This window comes from Wyeomyia smithii, chromosome 1 (assembly GCF_029784165.1).
Source record: "Wyeomyia smithii strain HCP4-BCI-WySm-NY-G18 chromosome 1, ASM2978416v1, whole genome shotgun sequence".
Lineage (NCBI taxonomy): Eukaryota > Metazoa > Arthropoda > Insecta > Diptera > Culicidae > Wyeomyia > Wyeomyia smithii.
This window is the reverse complement of record NC_073694.1, coordinates 84320952-84339610: the sequence shown is the minus strand read 5'-3', so window position 1 is coordinate 84339610 and position 18659 is coordinate 84320952. Positions and strand designations below refer to the sequence as shown.

General features: G+C 40.9%; 1 protein-coding gene and 2 pseudogenes across 2 annotated transcripts in view; 1 reads left to right on the top strand and 2 right to left on the bottom strand.

Annotated features, from left to right (window-relative positions):
• The window catches only part of LOC129717838 (proton-coupled folate transporter-like), a 117258-nt gene that overhangs the window by 49263 nt on the left and 49336 nt on the right, over window positions 1-18659 (top strand). The window lies entirely within an intron of this gene.
• LOC129717844 (uncharacterized) lies at window positions 1415-2431 on the bottom strand (annotated as a pseudogene).
• LOC129717840 (uncharacterized) lies at window positions 2539-4099 on the bottom strand (annotated as a pseudogene).

Below are 18659 nucleotides of genomic sequence, written 5' to 3'. Positions count from 1 at the left end.
CGATTTATTACATCCCTATGTATCGATTCATTTTTCATCCCTATGTAGCCGAACTTCCTGAGAGAAGTATTCTAATTCAAAATTAAATCTTCATTAATTCATTTGTTGTCCTTATTAGGACAATTGTTCAATTTTCATTGATAGTGAGGACTAAGGCGCACGGTCAACACAATGAGAAAGGTGTTTGCACATTGAAAACTAGACACGGCTTTACTGGAGGAAGTGTTGGCAAATGCATCTACCGCTAATACCACCGCTATCATACGAAAGCGCGTCGTTTCATGTGGGGAATATCAACAACGAAAAATGACGCGCGTCTAAGCATACCCCGAACTGTTTCGCCGTGCTGCTCCCATTTAACTTTACATCGGCCTCAGGGAAGTACCGGCTGCATCTGCATCTACCGCTGAGGCTGTCACTATACTGCTATTGGTACCAAAAGCTATTAACTCTTCAAATAAGTGTGTTATTTGTTCTCAAAAGAACAATTGTTCAATTCAAAATCGGATTTACGCAATCGCATCTCTGTAATATTACCGACAATAATATTCTTCTGAACAAACTGATACAACTTTCCCATTAGGCCTCTGCCATAATAGACGCGAAAAGCGACGCGAACCGATTCGCTCAGCTGTAGGCTAATGTACAGCCATCAGTAGAGCTGTACATCAACCTACGGCCGATCGAATCGGTTCGCGCCGCTTTTCGCGTGTACTATGGCAGAGGCCTTAGAGAAAGTTGCTGGCTGATGTATTCACTTCATGCAAGCCTGCTGCTGATGCTTCCCGCTACCACACTGAAACAGCATTTTAGTGAAGGGAGTGTCGTTGCATCAGCTGACCCTGCTACTATCGATGCTGATATACCCGCTGCAACAGCTACGCTATGCATAGCCATGCCACAGTTGTGGCCGCTATACGCTGGCCCAACTGCTGAGCAACTGCAACGCTATCCGTAGCCATGCCACAGTTGTGGCCGCCATTGGTATCCGCTGTACCTGCATCTGCTGGCCCTGCTGCTATCGATGGTGAGATCCGCTGAAACTGCTACGCTTATTCGCAGCCATGCCACAGTTGTGGCCGCTATCCGCTATCGATTGTACCCACTGCTCGCTCCCGCTGCTGCTAAGGGAGGACTGCTGTCGTCGCTGTTCAGAACTACTATGAGCGGCTTCGACTAAAACGGGCTCTTATATAGGGATGAAAATAGGAATGAATTATTTTACGTACGTGATGGAATGATATAACTTGAAAAATGTGTGTGACTTACTTTTGGATTTCTTTCCATTAAGAACTTTTTAAAAATCATTAGTATTCACTAAACGATCTATTCACTACCAAATCTAAACTAGAACTGACTGTGACTTCTTCTCCTAACCGTCTAACAACCTAACTACTAAGCTAGCTTACTGAGGTCAGCTGGGAACCATCATCGGTGGCGGCGCGATGTCCCTCGTTCAATTGTCACGTTCCAGGATTCATATTCCAATCGTCGTTGCTTTGTAGCTTGGTGCTGCATGGGAACGATGATGCCGAAGATTCAAAATTGATGAGCTGGCTGGTTGAATGTTTGACGCTGCGTGAGAACTGCAATGTGGAATGGCTGGCAAGTTGGCTCATCTGATGCTGGGTGATAACCACGATATGATAAAGGAATGGCTGGGAAGTTGGCTCGTCTGATGCTGGGTGATAACCACGATATGATAAGGGTAAGCTGGCAGGCTCGGACATAACTCCCCCCTTCTTAGCTTGAACCGTCCCGGTTCAACTCGATGTTGGTGTCCGTGGGTTTACTTGGTTTGATTACAATTTTCGTCCAAATTGTCCTTATTTCTTTGAACAGGTAACCAGTTATTATTAGAAGGATGATTACCGTGAAAGTTCCTCCGTATGAAACATGATGATTATTTGTTTCCAAAACTTCAATACGCTTTCTATTGTTGGTATGTTATTGTTGTAAGATTTGTGTGTCTGTTACTATAGTCTTCGATTTGTTGATTAATGTTGATTGCAATGGTAGCATTTCCAAAATGTTGCTATAGTCCAATTGGGTGTTTTCAAACGATTGATTCTCTATTTCGACAGAACAGTTTCTAAAAGTGATAAGAAATGATCCTGTAAGATTTTTAGGACCATAACCACAACTGTTTTTTAATTGCACAGCTTTAAGTGCATTTCGAATCAGAACTTTTCCGTTTCCCATGGACTTCATGAATTCCATTGTATTTTTTAAATGGACAGCTACTGGGATTTCCTCTTAATAATCGATGTATGCACATCCCGATCAGAAATAAAAAACAAAAATGTAACAGAAGTTGTTAGTTTGTTACGGGAAAAACCTTACAGGCTGTGTTTTCAATTTGGTCCCGTTAGGTGTTAAAATAACAGAAATTATAACAGAAATGATTCTACTAGTATCAAACACATATCAGAATTTTTTACTAATATATCAGCTTTCTAACAAAATAAGATAGTATATAGAACAATATAATAACAAACATTGTTAGAAACGACAGGTTTTGATAAAAACGAAAAGTTAGTTAGACTTGTTTCAGAACTACTTCATTGCACGTTCTGTTATTCAGATTCAATTTTGCAATCAAAATTATATGGAAAAAAATAAAATTGTATCAAAATATGTTATTTGTATCTCACGTTGATAGAATTTTGTAATTTTTTAGTTATGCTCTTCTGAGCGGGATATCATTAGAGACATTCTTCATTGTCTGTAACTTGCAAATGATATTTTGTTCGATGTTTACGCAAGTATCGTTCATGACAAATGTTACGTTCGTCCCTAAAACTGCGTGCGTGAAATCGATCGGTATTATTTCTTCATTGATGGGAATATTCTCCACAATAATTTGCTGGTAGATTCCTTGTAAGAATTTTGGAATTTTTATGAGAAACACAATACATGAACCGTTGTAGAAAGCTGCTGGTTCTAAAAATTCGTAAACCTGTTCGTCACTGTTTACGGAAATTCCTGAATTTTCCAATTTGTCAATAATATAGTTGATTTCCGTTGCTTGAAGGATACTCTTGGATAAAACCCCTACTGTAGCCATGACGATCGAATCCGAGATGTCGTCCAACTGCCGTTGCATTATGTCTAAGTTGAAGATTAACCTCTGGAAATGTTGTAGCTGTTCCCAGGAGACCTTCATGTTTTTATTTGTCCTAAACTGATGTGTAAGTTTACCTATTTCTTCTTTTTCATTGTAAATTACTTTTGTTAAATTGTTAATTCTGTCTTGAAACTGATTATTTATTTTAATTTGTTCATTGTTATTCATAATAAGATCCTTATTTGAATAATGTAGGTAACTAATCTTTTGATTTAAGGTAACTAGATCATCATTATCTAAATTTCCGTTAATTTTTTTTAATTAACGTACCCAGAATATTAATAGCTCTCTTTGTTTTTCTTCTAGGACTAAGTTTTTGTAATGTCAAGCTTGTTTGTATAAATTTCATTTTTAGAATATCTTTAAAATCTTTCATGTTTACATTTGAATTTATTTGACTTATCATTATATCATACTGATTTAAAATTTCTTGAAAAGTATCTAATTTGAATGTATGAACTAACCAATCATATCCTGCTATAATGAAAGTGTTACCTACTTTAAGAGCTACAATACCTGGGTTGTCATTCAAGTCCGTGATTTCTAGGTGTGCACCGTATGCTTGAAAGTAAAGGTGGGTTGATAGGATTGGGAAAATGGAGAATAAAAACAGGATCCACCGCATCGTATCCAGACCTAAAATAATAAAGAAATATTAATATAAATGAAGACAACATGAATGTGCTAGCAAAATACTCATAATTTAGTGTTTGATTCCAAAATAATTTGTTTTTTTAACTCATTTGTATCCAATGTTTTAGTATATTGCTTGCACTTTTAAAATAAGTTTATGTCTTATTCCGTTTCCTTTTTAGTTTAGACTTATGGATTTTTCTTTGATTTTCATCAAGTATGTTCACATCCATGTTTTCTGCAATTGTTATTTCCTTATATCGTTCCTGATGTTTTAAGTTATTTCGTTTTCTTTCATACATTGTTTCGCCAGGGTTTAGGCTTACATGATTTTCTCTGTTTCGATTCAGTTTATCAATTCCCGATCGTTTTCGTACCAATTCCTGGTCTTTAAATTTCTTAAATAATTTCTCTTTCAAACGAATACGCTCGTCGAGGTCATTCGGGAGAGTGTCACCGTTTCGAAAACCATAGAACAGTTCTTTTGGTGTAATATTAGTATGGGAATGTATTGAATCATTGTAAATTGCAGTTGCTAAATTTATTTTTGTAGATTCAGATAAGTCCTTAGTCGACTCTTTATTTGATAATATATTATGCAACTCTCTAAGAGTGCGATGAATAATTTCCACGGTGCCGTTTGAAGATGACTGGCCTATGCTTGTAAGATGATATTCTATTTGATTATCCTCAAGAAACTCACGCATAGATGCTGATGTAAAAGAGGCTTCTGAATCCATTACTATTAGGTTAGGTTTTCCTAGTAGAGAGATGAACTTTGCCAATGCTTGAAGAATATGTATTGTATTTCGTGTACGGATTGGGATTACTAATGCAAGTCTAGAAAATTTGTCACAGAAAGTAAGATAATTTTTACTTCTGATTATAAAAATGTCCATATGGACGATTTCCAATGGTTTAGCAGGTGTTTGAGTCAATTTGTATTTTAATTTATAAGGATGTCTTTCGTATTTGCTTCTTTGACATAATTTACAAACATTAATAAAACGACTTACCTTTGCCTTCATCTTTGGAAAATAGTATTGAGTTAAAATATGTTTAGCTGTTTCTACAATTCCTCTGTGGTTGTTATTATGTTGTGCCAGAATTATTTGATCTTGTTCAGTTTCGTCGAAGACATCGGTTAAAAATTTTTCAGTCCAAAATATTCGAAGAGTTTTAGCTCTCGCAAAATAGTTTTTATATATAATTTGTAGGCTATTCAGTATATTGGTGCTACAGTAAAGTCCATTAACACAAGTAGGACTTGCATAATCTTTCAAAATATTTATTAAAACTGCGGGGCTAAAGTTTGTTTTTTTAATCGTCACTCTCATATGATGTCTAAAAACAACAGAGGTTTCTGTACTTTCTTCAGAAGACTGTTCTAAAACAATTTGGTTCCTGAATTCATTTAATGGTTTCTCTGTGCTAGGGATGAAGTCTCCATCATCCGTATCAGCAGAGTGTTGTGTCATACTATCTTCGCTGGTTGCATGAATTTCGGCTGTTGTTAATTTTTCTGGCTCTATTCTTGATAGTGCATCCGCATTCCTATTTAGTGTGCCTTTTTTGTGAGTAACATCGAATTCATATTCTTCTAATTCCAATTTCATGTTTAATAGTTTACGGTTTAAATATTTTTTCTGTCTGAGCCATACCAAAGCTTTATGGTCAGTTCTCAATTGGAATTTTGTACCATAAATGTATGGCCTAAAGTGTTTTACGGCCCACACAATATCAGCAAGTTCCTTTTCGGTAGCAGACCAATTACATTCTGTGTCGTTCAGAGTTCGTGATGCATACGCTATTGGATGCTCTTTCGAATCTTCGAATCTCTGCGAAAGAACCGCACCGAGTGCAAAATCACTTGCGTCGGTTTCAAGAATGAATGGCTTATCAAAATCTGGATATCGTAAAATAGGGTCAGATATCAACATTTGCTTACAGTCATTGAAACAATCTTTAAACTCATCATTATGAACAATTGTTGCTCCTTTTTTCAAGCATTTTGTCAAAGGTTTTGTAAGTTTGGCAAAATCCTTTATGAATTTCCTATAATAACCAAGAAGTCCAAGAAATCCCTTGATTTGCTTTGTTGTTTTTGGTAAAGGCCAGGTCAAAATTTTATCAATTTTATTTGGATTTGGTTTAATTCCATTTTCTGTAACAATGTGACCAAGAAATTCGCATTGTTTTTGTAAAAATTCACATTTGTCCAATTGAACCTTCAAGTTAGCTTCAATTGATCTTTTCAAAACTTTATTAAGGTTATCCAAGTGTTGTTGCAAGGAGTTTCAAAAATAATAATGCCATCAAGATAGACAAGGCAGCACTTTCCGATTAAGTCTCCCAAAATACAGTTCATTGCGCGTTGAAATGTAGCTGGCGCGTTTTTTAACCCGAAGGGCATTCGAATGAATTCAAAATGACCCTTTTCGGTACTAAAAGCTGTCTTTGATCTAACCTTAGGGTCCACTTCTATTTGGTGGAACCCTGATTTAAGGTCCAGTGTGGTAAAGTACACACTCCTTCCTAACTTATCCAAAATTTCCTCCATATTAGGAATTGGGAATTTGTCGTCGATGGTCTTTTCGTTTAATTTACGATAGTCGACCACAATTCTCCATTTTTTCTTACCGCTGGCATCGTCCTTTTTTGGAACCCAAATCCAAATAGGCGATGTCCAAGGTGAAATTGAATTTTGAATGATTCCATCTGCAAGCATCTCGTTTATTTGTTTTTCTACCTCAGGTTTGTGAATGTGAGGGTACCGATATATTTTTGTGTGAATAGGAACATCATTTACAGTTCGAATTCGGTGCTTTGTTGATGCTGTGCACGAAAGTTTTTCATCAGTTTTTTGAATAATGTGAATGTTTTTCTTTAAGATTTTAAGCAATGCAGGTTTTTCTTCGTAATTAAGATGCCCTATTCGAATCAATTTTTCCAATTCCTCATATTGTGATGAGTTTTCGTCTTGAAAATTGGATTGATTTGAATTTATTTCTCTTAGTTCATCTATGTTTTTTATTTTGATCGGCTCTACCCAATTAAATGCAATGTCTTTTCCACGGTTCGTCGCCAATGCTAAAATAAATCCATTTTTAGCGGAATAAACACCTGAAGGTATAGAAATATCCATAAGTTTTAGTGTTTTTGCCAGGAAAACATCACCGTTTTGCTCACAGACTGGAATTTTTATTAATTTTGCAGAATTTTCATTTATCACTACGTCAGGAAGTCCCATTGTTCTAATTTCTAATTTGACTGATTTTTTTGGAAATTTTAGAACTTTTTTCCCTATGTCTAATACAGCTTGCATTTGTGATAAGGTCTCGTAGCCTAATATGCCATCAAAAAAACTATGAAATTTGAATGAATAAAAAGGAACATCTTTTTTTAAACCAAAATTTTGTGTGACGAATTTTTGTGAGGATTCATGTTTACCACTACTATTTGAAATTTTTATTGTTTTACACGATATCCTTTTCGACTCTGGAACAAGATGAGGCGAAATAATTTTTTTATTAGAACCACTATCAATCAGAATTTTTGCTTTAATGCCCGATGGAAACTTTATAATTGTGTACGGTAGTCCATTTTTTGAATTTATTTCAGAGTTTCTTTGAAACTCACAATTTGAAAATTTACTTCTTCGTTACCATCCGATTCATTTTCGCTAACGTCTGTGTTATTTTCAGTTTCGTTTTCCTCTTCTGCATCATGGTTGTTAATTCTCGACCTCAGTGAAGGGTCAATTTCCATTGGAGTTACTTTACGTCTGTCAGAGGGTGGTTTAGATTTTCCTGCATTAGGTGTCTGGTTTTCCGTTTTTGTGAATTGTTTATTAAATGTTTGTTTGTTTTTGTTCTGGTTTTGCTCGTAAGCCTGAGTATATTTTTTGGTATGCTCCGCGTTTTGAAATTTGCACAAAAATGCGTAAGCGCTTTCCAAGTCGTCTGGCTTAGAGGCTTGGGCATATCCAAAGTATTGTTTATTCAATCCATTTATGAATGCAGCTAAGCATTCCTGATCCAAAAAATCGTTGATCGCTTCCCAATGGTTATTATACAGTTGTCTCTGCTTAGCAAGCGATTTCATGTTCTGCGTTATTTCTTTCGTGCGTTTGTAATACGTGTGGAGAGATTCCTCCATTTTTAATGACCATAATTGTGTTTGGTAAGTGGACATGTCATTTTTGTCACCATAGATTGCGCGTAAAATTTCCGCGACTTCAGCAAATGTCGATGGGTTCCCATTGACACAAATAGTGTCACGGGCTTTGCCCTCGATTTTGTTTATGACAGTTTGTTCATAGATGTTGTAAACATCTACAGCTACTCTCTCTCTAAATAGATTAAGAGTTCGTTCGGCTGTGGATAGCCAAGCACTTAATTGCTTTTTATTCCCGTCATACGTCGGGATTGTTTTTATTGGGTCCGGTATTTTGAAAATATCCGGTTGCCCGCGTGCTGCAGGTGCTGCAACAGCATTTACTGCTAGCTGATTCTGTTGTTGCTGTAACTGATCCGCTCGCAGTTGCGCATTTTCATGTTGGAGTGCATTAACGCGATGCTCCAATTGATTGAGCGCGTTGAACATGGCTTGAAGGTCGAATCCCTCAGCCATGGTTGTGTTTTTATTGTATTTTAATGCTTTTAATTTAGGAAATGGCCTATACTTAGGCATATGATAAATTGAAAGTAAGATGAAATTAACTCACCGATTTGTGTTGTTCTCCCAATCTCAAATGGCTGAAGCCAACCGCTCAGAAGAAGTGTTGCTGGAATGGGACGTCACAAGTCGCCTACGTGTCGAGGGATGGATCCAAATTCTCGATGAATTTTTCGCCGGGCGTCCTAAGCTACAGGGTCGAGCACAATCGCACTTGCACTTTAAAACAGAGATTGTTCAACAAAAAGCACTTGCACTTGGCGCTACGGGTTGAGTTCCAAATTACACTTGCCCTTATTGGTCAACTGTTATTAATGCACTAGCGTTTGTTCAAGCTTCACTTTTCTTTACGTAGAAAGGGCCGTCGACTGCGCCACTTATGGATTTCTTTCCATTAAGAACTTTTTAAAAAACATTAGTATTCACTAAACGATCTATTCACTACCAAATCTAAACTAGAACTGACTGTGACTTCTTCTCCTAACCGTCTAACAACCTAACTACTAAGCTAGCTTGCTGAGGTCAGCTGGGAACCATCATCGGTGGCGGCGCGATGTCCCTCGTTCAATTGTCACGTTCCAGGATTCATATTCCAATCGTCGTTGCTTTGTAGCTTGGTGCTGCATGGGAACGATGATGCCGAAGATTCAAAATTGATGAGCTGGCTGGTTGAATGTTTGACGCTGCGTGAGAACTGCAATGTGGAATGGCTGGCAAGTTGGCTCATCTGATGCTGGGTGATAACCACGATATGATAAAGGAATGGCTGGGAAGTTGGCTCGTCTGATGCTGGGTGATAACCACGATATGATAAGGGTAAGCTGGCAGGCTCGGACATAACTACTTCATTCTGGTTCAGAGCGATCATTTGATAAGCTCCACCTCTTTTTTCAGTTTCTAAAGTTTTTCCTCAGTTTCGTAGCACGGATGCACAAAAATGATTTCTTGTCGAGCCGGACCGATAGCACTCTCATTGAAGCAACAAAATAACATGTTTTGTGTCGTGTTGTGCAGCTTGGTTGAAGAAAATGTTCCCGTCCCCATGTCGCATGTGAGCAGCTAATTGCGTTCAGTAGACAGTAGATAGTGTATCCAGCGAATAAACACCGATGGTGCTCTCACACACGCAACGGTTTTAACCCGTATCTTATTGCGGTTTGTAACATCAAGCGATTTCGTTTGCTCGCTGTTGCGTGTTGCATCATGTTGCAACTTGGCAGCTGGGAGACGACGAAATTCTGTTTATGCTGATTGATTGAATCGACTTCATATGAGCTCTGCATAGTCGAACTAACTGCTTTTGTGAATGCGTACTAACAGGGCAGTTTATTATTCAATGTCGGTTATGCTGATCGCAGCCTTTGCGCTGCCCCTACAGTGGGGGGTTTACTAAATAAAGTGAAAATTAGACAACTACAACAGAATTTGATTGCATCCCGCACAGAATGTCTGCTTGTGTTGATGCCAGAAAACTATTAACCTTCAATTATTTTTTTATTTGCCTTCAAAAAAGCATGTTGCGGTTCAAAACCGGTTGCTAATTACAACCTTTGAGCTGCCCTAACATTGGGGGAATTAAGATACACGGACAACATGCACTGTGGAAGCTATTTCACATTCAGTAAATTAGACGGGTGCGACAAATTTAAATTGTTAGGATGCAACACAGAATACTTGCTTGCGTTGACAAAAATTATTAACTTTCAATGACTTGCTTATTTGCCTTCAAAAAGGCATTTTGATTTCGAAAATTGGATTTCCTGATGGCAATCTTCATGCTGCCCCAACACGGGGGGAATAATGGCTGTCTGGCGACACACGCTGAGAAAAACCGCGCTGCTCCTAAGACGTCGTGACCGACCACAGGGCTAGTGCTGCTGCTAAGGAAGGACGACTGCTGTTGTCGCTGTACACACGCTGAGAAAAACCGCGCTGCTCCTGAGACGTGGTGACCAACCACAGGGCTAGTGCTGCTGCTAAGGAAGAACGACTTGTCGCTGTCTAGAAATATTATGAGCGGCTCCGGCTGAAACAGGCTCTTATATAGGGATGAAAATAGGAATGAATTATTTTTCGTAGGTGGTGGAATGACATAACTTGAAAAATATGTGTGACTTCATTCCGGCTCAGAGCGATCATTTGATAAGCTCCACCTCTTTTTTCAGTTTCTAAAGTTTTTCCTCAGTTTCGTAGCACGGATGCACAAAAATGATTTCTTGTCGAACCGGACCGATAGCACTCTCATTGAAGCAACAAAATAACATGTTTTGTGTCGTGTTGCGCAGCTTCGTTGAAGAGAATGTTCCCGTCCCCGTGTCGCATGTAAGCAGATTATTGCGTTCAGTAGACAGTAGATAGTGTATCCAGCGAATAAACACCGATGGTGCTCTCACACACGCAACGGTTTTAACCCGTATTTTATTGCGGTTTGTAGCATCAAGCGATTTCGTTTGCTCGCTGTTGCGTGTTGCATCATGTGACAACTTGACAGCTGGGAGACGACGAATTTTCGTTTACGCTGATTGATTGAATCGTCTTCATATGAGCTCTGCATAGTCGAACTAACTGCTTTTGTGAATGCGTTCTAACAGGGCAGTTTATTATTCAATGTCGGTTATGCTGATCGCAGCGTTTGCGCTGCCCCTACAGTGGGGAGTTTACTAAATAAAGTAAAAATTAGACAACTACAACAGAATTTGATTGCATCCCGCACAGAATGTCTGCTTGTGTTGATGCCAGAAAACTATTAACCTTCAATTATTTTTTTATTTGCCTTCAAAAAAGCATGTTGCGGTTCAAAATCGGTTGCTAATTACAACCTTTGAGCTGCCCTCACATTGGGGGAATTAAGATACACGGACAACATGCACTGTGGAAGCTATTTTACATTCAAATTTAAATTGCTAGGATGCAACACAGAATACTTGCTTGCGTTGACAAAAATTATTAACTTTCAATGACTTGTTTATTTGCCTTCAAAAAGGCATTTTGATTTCTAAAATTTGATTTCCTGATGGCAATCTTCATGCTGCCCCAACACGGGGGGAATAATGGCTGCCTGGCGACACACGCTGAGGAAAACCGCGCTGCTCCTGAGACGTCGTGACCAACCACAGGGCTTGTGCTGCTGCTAAGGAAGGACGACTGCTGTTGTCGCTGTACACACGCTGAGAAAAACCGAGCTGCTCCTGAGACGTGGTGACCAACCACAGAGCTAGTGCTGCTGCTAAGGAAGGACGACTTGTCGCTGTCCAGAACTATTATGAGCGGCTCCGGATTTTTTTGGATTCGATATTCTTTATTTTTCTTACGGTATTTTCATTATGCATTTGTTTATTTTTTGAACATTGTGAGAGATTCAATTTTATCAACTTTTCAACTCTGATGTTTTTAATGTACTATAAGTGTTACTACTTTTTCCTTTTCTACGTACATGATTTACATTTTAATGCTCGGCATTAGAGTTTCAATTATTAAATAAATATACCTAGCTACTTATAAATAAAGCTCACGAATGAGCACCGCACTAGAGTTAAGTGCATTGTTTTTAGTGTTTCCAGCGTGTGCAGAGATTATGTTTTCGGTCATATCGATACCAGCTATTTGATGCACTTCTGATGTTCGGGTTCCGAAGGGCACGTTCAAGATCATTTTCAGGAACTTGTTCTGGATCCGTTGAATCTTTTGCAGGTGGGTTCTCGCGCAGGTTCTCCAGATCGACGAGGCGTATAGAAGCATCGGCAGGATGACCTGTTTGTATACCGTCAATATATTCACGACGGATAATTTCGATTTTCGGTTGATTAGCGGGTACAACTTCTTCATTAGCACTAAGCTTTTCGTTACTGTTTGTTCAATGTGGGGGCGATAAAGTAGCTTATGATCATAGGTCAAACCAAGGTAGCGAACATTTGACGACCAGGGAATATCCACATTGTTCAACCGAATTTTTGTTGTCGGCACCAAACGTTGACTATTCCGATGTGGGAAGACTATGGTCTAAGTTTTTGCTGCATTCACACAAATTTTCCATGAGGTGAGGTAATTCACGAAGACGTTAAGCCCAGTTTGCAGCTTTTTAACTATTTGGTTGATCTGTCTGCCCTCGTACATAATGGCGGTATCATCAGCAAACAGCGACAGGATGCCTCCATTGGGTAGTTCAGGAATATCTGATGTGAATAAGTTGTACAGAACAGGACCAAGGATGCTGCCCTGTGGAACACCAGCTCCTACGTCGTATGGGTCAGACAGGCCACCCAGCACACAGACCTGAAATTTGCGCAGCGTAAGATAGTTTTGCACAATCTTCACTAGATAAACGGGATAGTTGTAGCGCTGTAGCTTGTAGATAAGCCCGTCGTGCCACACGTTGTCGAATGCTTTTTCTATGTCCAGGCAGGCCATGGCAGTTGTTTTAGATAGCTCCTTGTTCCGATTGATGAGTTTTGTTAATCTCTGCAGTTGATATAATGTTGAATGGCCTCTGCGAAAACCGAACTGTTCGTCCAGGAATATGTTGTTCACTTCTGCGTGGCACAGAATACGGCTGTAGATGCATCGTTCGAATACCTTGCTGAGGGCAGAAAGCAGACTGATGGGACGGTAGCTTTTGGGGCATGTGGGATCCTTTTCTGGTTTCAAAATGGGAATCACTTTCGCCAGTTTCCACTTTGTTGGAAAGTACGCTAATTCAAGGCATCGGTTGAACACTTTTTCCACCACAGACAAGGCTGTTGGTCCAAGGTTTTTGAGCACAAGGTTGAACACTCCGTCAAATCCGGGAGCCTTCATGTTCCGAGAGAATTTAATGTTGTTTTGTACCTCGTCCACTGTTATCCGCTGATCAGGTGGTAAGATATTCGGTGTGCGGGCCAGAATTACTATCGATTCACTGACAGCTGGTTCGATTCCACTCACAATATCACGACCAAGATTGTGGGAAGCGACAAAATGCTGAGAGATAGCACAAGCCTTTTCGCGGGAAGTTAGCAAAGTTTCAATATTCACTATTAATGGCGGAATGGGTTTTGGTTTGTTCTTCAACACTTTAGCCACACGCCAAAATGGCCGTGAGCAGTTGGGCAAATTACGTAATTCGGTTGCAAACTGTCTGTTTTTCACTTTCTCCAGACGTTCTTGAACGATTTTTGTCAGCTGTCTAGCGTAGAATCGGTGCCTAGGGTTGCGGGTACGTTGATATTGCCTTCTCAGCGAGTTTCGCAAGGAAATTATGCGCTTGGTGTTATCGTCGATTTGCGCAAACTGTCGTGTCACTGGAACAGATGGGATGTAGCGGCACTCTGCTTCCTGGATGACGTCTATCATGCACTGTAGAGTACGATCGATGTCTCCAGTGCTGTTCAAAGTGATGTCCGCATCAAGATGGTTTTCAACATACCGCTGCAGCTGAACCCAATTTGCACGATGGTAATTTCTTCTTTGTTGAACTTGACGCCGCTCTACGTTAGCACCAATCTCAGCGATGACCGGAAGATGATCCGAGGAGAGCTCTGTTATGGTTTTCGGAATCGAAAATCGATCGGTGATGTTGGTCAGAAAAATGTCAAGCTTAGAGCCTACACCACCAGGAGAGATGTAAGTTGGCAATTCCGGATGAGCGGGATAGTAATATCCAGCTTCGGAATCTTCTACGATGATGTTACCATTTGAGTTGTACCTGGAGTATGAGCGGCTCCGGCTGAAACAGGCACTTATATAGGCCAAATAGCATGTTTTCAATTGCAAGGTATATGATCCTGTCGACCGTGCTTGGGAAGCAAGCATATAACGACCAATCAGAGGTCGAATTTTTCGTTTTGACAAGGCTTGACTATTTTCAATAGTACAATAGTGTGAATAATAAAATTACAAATATCTTATTTTGGGAAGAATCTTAGAAGATTTTCCAATCTATTGCTGCAAGAACGAAGGAAATCCATCGAATACTAACCGATGTGAATTTTCAAATGAGTTATCTAGAGCTGATATATCGTAAGAGAATATCTACAAAATACGTAAGGCTTGATAAAAAGGGAAAAAATAGAAAAGAAAAAATTAAAAAAAAATAAAATTTGGAAATTGTTTGAAAAAAATAAAAAATAAAAAAACTAAAAATACTTAAATAAAAATACATGAATAATAATATTTTTCAAAAATAAAAAATACACGAAAAACAAAATTTAAAAAAATAATTTTGAAAAATTTTAGAAATTTAATACAAACAAGTTGACAAGTCTACATATACTTTTTTTAATATTTTTTCAATAATTTTTCTTTACATTTGACAGCAATCACATCAGGAATAACTACAAGATATGTATTTTTTTTGTAAGAAATGTGTTAGTTAGTTCATTTTCAACCGCTCCACGATACAGATTAAATAAATCTGTCATTTACAAACCGGTCTTTTCTTTCTGTTCGAGTATTACCAACAAGAGGTTATGAGCACCCCGAAAGAAGCTGCGCACGGAATTCCCCAATATTCCGGTGGACCTGGATTTGAGAATTGGAGTTTTCGCGTCAAAATGTACCTGAATGCGGCGGCCGTACGGAGCGGAGAGAAAGATTTTTCTAGAAGTGGACCGCAAGGCAAAGAGCTTGATCGTCGGGTTCCTGGATGATGATTTTCTGGAGGTTGTCCGGGACAAGACTACCGCCAAGGAAATGTGGACGAGCCTCAACGAAGTTTTCGCCAAGAAGTCGGTGGCCAGCCAAACTCTACTGAGAAAACAGCTCGGACGTTTGCGAATGACGGAAGGGACATCGATGCGATCCCACCTTCTAGCGTTCGATGATTTGGTCCGGCAACTGAGAACGGCCGGTGCAACGCTGGTGACTGGAGATCTCGTGTCCCAGCTCTTCTTGAGCTTACTGGATTCGTACGATACATTAGTGACAGCGCTGGAAAACATGAAGGAGGACGAACTTACCCTGGATGTGGTCAAGCAGAGGCTTTTGGCGGAAGAGCAGAAACGTGCTGATCGAACAAGCGATCCAACGAGTGAAAAACCAGCAGCGTTTACAGGCAAGCAGCAACGCAAGCGTGGTGGCAAAAGTGGAAAATTCAATGGGAAATGCCACAAATGCGGGAAACCGGGCCACATGCAGAGAGATTGCAAGCAGAAGGAAGCGCATGTTACTACAGGGCAAAATGCGGTTAGTTTCATGGTGAATCGGGCAAGTGCGGCGAAATCAAATGGTGAAACGATCAATTTTAAATTGGATTCCGGAGCTACGGACCATTTAGTGAATGTCAAGACGTTTTTCGACTCGGTTGACAATCTGTACCCCCCGGTTGTGATTAACGTGGCGAAGGATGGCCAAAATCTTGTGGCGAGGCAAGAAGGCGAGATTAATGGATACAGCAACCATGGCGTACTTCTTAACGTACGAAGAATGCTGTTTGTACCAGATCTTCGTGACAACCTGCTATCGGTAAAGAAATTGGCGGCTGGTGGTGTGGAGGTGCTGTTCTTGCAGAACAAGGCGGTTCTGAAGAAAAAAGGCGTTGTCATAGCAACGGCGCCGATGAAAGGTAGCCTCTACGAGCTTGACATCAAGGTGATTAGATCCACTGCAAATGTTTGCCAAGTAGACCAAAACGAATTGTGGCATCGCCGCCTGGGACATCTCGGTCAAGGTGGAATAGCCAAGCTCGTGCTGAATGAAATGGTAACCGGTGTGAATTTAAAGCCGGGACTGGATCGATTCTGCGACGCCTGTGCCCAGGGCAAGCAATGTCGGGACACTTTCGATGGAACAAGGAAAAGAGCAAAGCGACCCCTCGAGCGGATTCATTCCGATGTTTGCGGTCCAATCGATCCTCCAGCCTGGAATGGTTCCAAGTATTTCGTGTCATTCATCGATGACAAGACACATTTCGCCATGATTTACCTTCTGAAGAGGAAGTCGGAGGTCTTCGAGAAGTTTCTGGAGTACGAAGCGCTGGTGACTGCGCAATTCGGTTTGCAAATCTCAAAGTTGACGGTAGACCAAGGGCGAGAATACTGTTCGACAGCGCAGAAGAAGTTTTACAAGGCAAAGGGTATCCAGGTTGAAGCTACCGTCGCATACACGCCTCAACAAAATGGCGTTGCTGAGCGATTCAACAGGACGCTTGTGGAAAAAGTAAGAACCATGCTAATTGATTCGTCAATGCCAAAGCAAATGTGGAGTGAAGCAGCTCTAGCAGCAGTTTATTTGATCAACCGTAGCCCGACAGCAGCAGTAATGGAAGGTACTACGCCGGCCGAGTGTTGGACGGGATCCAAGCCGGATCTATCAAAGCTTCGGATTTTCGGATGCAAGGAATATGCATGGGTCCCCGAGCAACTCCGGAAGAAATTAGACGCCAAAAGCCAAGAAGCAATCATGATTGGATATGCTCCAAATGGTTACCGCCTTTGGAATCGTCAAAGTAGAAAGATAATTATTGCTCGTGACGTTCGTTTCGACGAAAAATGTTTTCCGTATGCCTCTGAGCCTAGAAAAGAGGAGAAACCGTTACTGGTGTTGCCGTCGTACGAGCAAGAGGGGGATGTTGAATCAGAAATTCCTGAAACCGAACAATCAGAAAACGAAGATGATGGCTCAGGTGAAGAATCAGCCGAGGATCCTGAAGAGAACGAACCAGCCAAACAGCAAACTGGACAGCCCGACGCGTTCCCTTCACCATCAGAAAGACACAATGCTAATGGCGAGTTGTCGAGGCGCAGTGAACGGGAGCGCAGGTTTCCGTGTAAGTTGCTAGATTATATCACTGGTTTCCGAGCAACCTCTGCCTCATTGTCTTCCCCCCTAGACGTTCCTCAAACCTTCCAAGATGTGCTTACCCGTGAGGATCGCGACGAGTGGCTGAAAGCCATTCAGGATGAGCTGGATGCAATGGTACGCAACCAAGTGTGGAAGCTGGTACCATGCCCCTCAAATGCCAAATCGTTGCAGACCAAGTGGGTTTTCCGAGTGAAGGAGGACGAGCAAGGACGGGCAGTGCGCTACAAGGCCCGACTCGTTGCGAAAGGTTTTCTTCAGAAACCATGACTGGACTACGATGAAACGTACGCTCCGGTGGCAAAGCTCGCGACAATCAGAATCATTCTCGCAATAGGCGTACACGAAGGCTTCTTTTTCCACCAGATGGATGTGAAGACAGCTTTCCTTCATGGCGAGCTGAAGGAGAAAATCTACATCTGTGTTCCAGACGGAGTGAAATCTGCATCGGGAATGGCGTGCCTACTGCAAAAGTCGCTTTACGGACTGAAGCAATCACCGCGATGCTGGAATCAGAAGTTCACCGCTGAAATTGAAAAGATGGGATTTGTCCGGTCGAAGCGGGACTACTGCTTGTATGTCAGATACCGTGACAAGGACGAGCTGTTTATTATCCTGTACGTTGATGATTTTCTGATTGCGGGACGAAAATTGGCTTCCATCATCCAACTGAAAAAGAAGCTGTCATCCGTATTTGCCATGACGGATTGTGGCAAACTGCGGCATTTTCTTGGAATGCGCATCGACTACAACCCTACTAAGGGGTATTTGAAACTGTCGCAAGCAGCCAGCATCATGAAGGTTCTTGATAGTTTTGGCATGACTGAATGCAATCCGACTAGAACTCCGATGGAAAAAAGTATTCAACTGCCAACTGGAGGACCTAATGCTGGTGAACCGTTCCGAGAGCTACTGAGCAGCCTGATGTATACCATGCTCTGTGTCAGGCCGGATATCTGTTACCCTGTGGGGTATCTTGGTCGATTCCAGCAGCAGCCTTCAACCGTACACTGGAATGCGTTGAAGCGAGTGGTACGATACCTGAACGGGACCATATCCTTAAGTCTCGTTTATCGAAAGAACAGCGAAGCAAAAACCCTCGTCGGTTATGCTGATGCCGATTGGGCGACCGACCTTCAGGACCGAAAGTCGGTGAGCGGCTTTATCTTTACGGTGTATGGATGCACCGTATCCTGGAGTAGCAAAAAGCAGTCCACCGTGTCGCTTTCGTCGAGCGAAGCCGAATACGTCGCTCACAGCGCTGCAGCAACCGAGGCTGTGTGGATCAGCGGGGTCCTGGAAGATCTTCATATGACTGCAAAACCTGTGACAATATATGAGGACAATCATGGATGCGTTTGCATGGCCAAGAACCTGGAGAGTAAGAGGACGAAGCACATCGACGTGAAACATCACTTCATCCGGGATCTAGTGGCAAGTGGAACCCTGC